Genomic DNA, 3,674 nt, shown 5'->3' on the forward strand with positions numbered 1-3,674 from the left:
CATCTGGTGAAAATTTCATGTCATTAGCACCTCTAGTAATATATTTACTGAAAGAAATGTTGACGTGTTCAATACTTATTTTACCTGCTGTAACATTCATATTTAAAAGTTATAAAGTAAGAAATCAAAATGTTTACTCTCCATGCAATTTATTTTCTTTTGTTTTATCCTCAGTGAAGTTCTCAACACGTGTTTCTTGGAAACAAAAAAACTCCTCAGTTCAAAAACGCTCWGGAAACCACAAAAACCAATGAAACCACTAAACAATGAAAGCAAATAAAGGCACAGACCTAAACCWGCATGACTTCACTGAAACAATTAAAGATGAGCAAGTGCCATCACACATTTTCATATAAGCAAAAAGTGGGGTTGTGTTTTATTTTATTTTATTTATTTTTTTGCTGCTGTTCTGGTAAGACTTGACAGCTGAGTTTGACACCTCCAGCAGTACTTTGCTGCTGAGTCTCTGGAGGGGATAAAACAACAGATCAAATCAGAAGGATGAGTACGACAATACCCTTCAAGGATGTTTCTCAATCTATTTATTGCTCATCATATCGGTTTTACTCAATATGTTGTTGTATGCTGAGACTGTGTTTATTGTTACAAGCACATGGCAGGAAAAGAAACTAAATATTCAAATTTGCAAAAAGAGATTGAGTCACAAATMATGCGTCAAAATTAGCCACTGTATTAATATTTTTGAAAAAAGAAAAACTTTACGTTTCCCAAGTATAAATTGTAAAACTTGATGAAATCCTGTTTTATGGAGTTTCTTTCATTTTAGAGCTGTGTATAGCCCTGTTTCTTTTAGACTTTAGTGCCCTCGTGTGGTCTTTAAACATCTAACGTCACCTTCACAMACTGGTTGAATTTTTGTTGCCCTCAGAACAAAAGGATGATACTATATGCTTATAAAAACAGAAAATAAATGTATGTAAATCATTTAGGATAATATACATCAAAGGTYGTTTCTTAAATCTTTAATTTTCCCTTTACGTGAACAATCTTTAGGCAAGAAAGAATATGTGATCATGATCATGCTGTGCACAATTTCCAAACCATATAAACTTTGATTTATTTTTTGACGCTTTCATTTTGAGTAACTGAGCTACATTGAACATGTAACCCGGTAATATATTCAGGATAAAATGGGCCAAAGGAGACTCTAAAACATCAGAAAGWGGTAAATTCAAACATACAACTAATACAATCTGTAATGTTTTATATACTTTATTCACTAACATAAGCCTTTATGAGAGAGTTTTTCAAATTCATGCAAAATTTTCTTTTGCATGAAGCCTTTTTTTAAATCAAACTATAGCAATCCTTGCAAGTTCCACATCCATATTTTCACACAAACATCAAAATGATGTTCATTTTCTGATGTGGGTTTCAACCATGAAGCAGAATTRTCCTTACAAAGAATGTGATGCAATCAAAAAGAAAAAAATTGTATAGGTCTTCTGGACGGGTTCTTCTCTAATGAAACGTTTCGTCTCTCCTCCAAGAGACTTCTTCAGTCTGAGAGTTTCAGGCAAAATTCAGGCTTTTAAGCACTGCCTCCATGTGACTGATACTCACATCACATGGCTATCGTTGACACCTAATTAACACCTATTAACAGGGGGTGGAGTGATACTGGCAATGGTCGCGCTGTAGGAGGGGGACAACTGAAAACGGAGGCCTCCACCTCTGTTTAATGATGGACGGTCTTTCTTTACAAAAATGGCTTCTTTTACTCCTCTCTCAAACCAACGTTCCTCTCTATCAAGAATGAGAACATCCTCATCTCTGAAAGAGTGACCGCTGGCCTGTAAATGAGTGAAAACTGCAGAGTTCTGGCCATTAGATGTAGCTCGTCTGTGTTGGGACATTCTTTTGAACAGTGGCTGCTTTGTTTCCCCGATGTATAACTGGTCGCAGTCCTCCTGGCACTTAACAGCATATACAACATTGCTCTGTTTGTGCCGGGGCACCGGATCTTTGGGGTGAACCAGCCTTTGCCGTAATGTGTTTTGGGGTTTGAAAGCCACTGGGACATCATGTTTAGAAAATAAACGTCTCAGTTTCTCCGACCTATACAATTTTTTTCTTTTTGATTTTTTACCTGGATTACTGAGATGCATCAGGACAATGTGATGCAATGTTTGATTCAAGTGTTCTGAAAAGCAGTTTTCACTGAATCATCAGTGATCAAGTCACAAATTATGTGGTTGGATTTTTTTTTTAAAAGAAAGTACGTTGGCTAGTGTTTTTCTGGTTGTGCCTTTAGTGGGTTTTTTCCTTCACTTGATACACTTACCACTTTTCAACCACAAGATGGCCCCAAATGCTTGTGGAGTTAAAACAGCCAGAAACCAAAAGCACTATAAAATGTTCTGTTTATATTTTAAAATTTTTGGCAGTGATATGCATCAAATAAAAAATATACATTTTTAATTTTTACTAGTTTTACTGTTACTGACTTTATAGCTGGTTATATAGGAAAAAGCAACACTGTCTTTTAACATTTTTGTGAACTTATCCTTCAAACTAACTTCTATGAGATGATTTGTTTCATCCATAATGCAGCTCTCTGTTGATCTTAGTGTTTTAATGGTCCTAATGTCTGATCTGAAGTACACACAGTGTTTGGTCTACTTTTAGAGCAGCAGGAGCCTCTCATATTGTTTTATCAGCAGATGGGTAGGACAGTAGGGGGAAGACCCCCCCTTGCTGATCTGTCCTGCACATTCCAGCATGTGACACAGGAGGTTGTCCTTGTCTGTAACAGGAGAGCTAAGAAAACAGAGGCCCGTCTTTGATATCTATATTCAGGATTGACTCTGAGACATCACACATGACTGACTGGAGATGAGCACAGGGTGATATTTTGGGTGTTAGGGATAAGAATGGTTGTAGCCTATATTGTGGTATTTAAAAAAAGTCTAGAAAATGCTGAGATTGTGAACTCTACGACTTTTGATACACATAAAGGGAAATCATATCAACCTCTTGTGTGTTTACAGACAAGGGTTCAAACTGTGTAACTTCCTTAATTCTTTCTTTTGGGACTTTTCCTTTTTAGGCAATGGGCTGCTGCCTTGAGGGCCCTCCTGGGATTCTGTGGGAATTCCTTAGCTGGTTTGCTTGGCAGTAGGTCTTCAATCTTCAAAAATGTTTTGCTTCAGGAGATTGGGAAAGAAAAGCCATTGAAAAATAAATAGACCTGTGCCAGAGCTGGGTTTGCAAATGCTAAACCGTCATTACTTTTCTTAAAGCTGAACTGATTGCTGAAGTATATCACTATGAAGTATATCACTATGATTAATTTATAAGGAGTATGATGTCATGTTTCCTTTCTGGATTAATGAGTCAAAGCCTCTGTGTCTGCGGTTATTATGCTAAAAGCGGAACTTTTCTGTCTAGTAAAGTTTACAGCGGCTGGAATTCCTCTCTCCGCTAACAGCAGACAAATATTTCCCTTTTTGGACATGTGGAGCTATTACGTAATTTACGGAGAGCTTGGATCTCTAGCAAACTCTGTAATGTGGAAGCGGGTGGTGCTGATGTTGAGCGACGCTCCAAACGACCAATCGGACGCAAGAGAACGCCCCCTGTCGCTCTCTGATTGGTCGACATTTAGGTGACGTTTAGGTTGCTCGCGCTCTGTCCCAGTCCGACTGGGTCTT

Source organism: Austrofundulus limnaeus, unplaced genomic scaffold, assembly GCF_001266775.1.
Source record: "Austrofundulus limnaeus strain Quisiro unplaced genomic scaffold, Austrofundulus_limnaeus-1.0 Scaffold43, whole genome shotgun sequence".
Classification (NCBI taxonomy): Eukaryota; Metazoa; Chordata; class Actinopteri; order Cyprinodontiformes; family Rivulidae; genus Austrofundulus; species Austrofundulus limnaeus.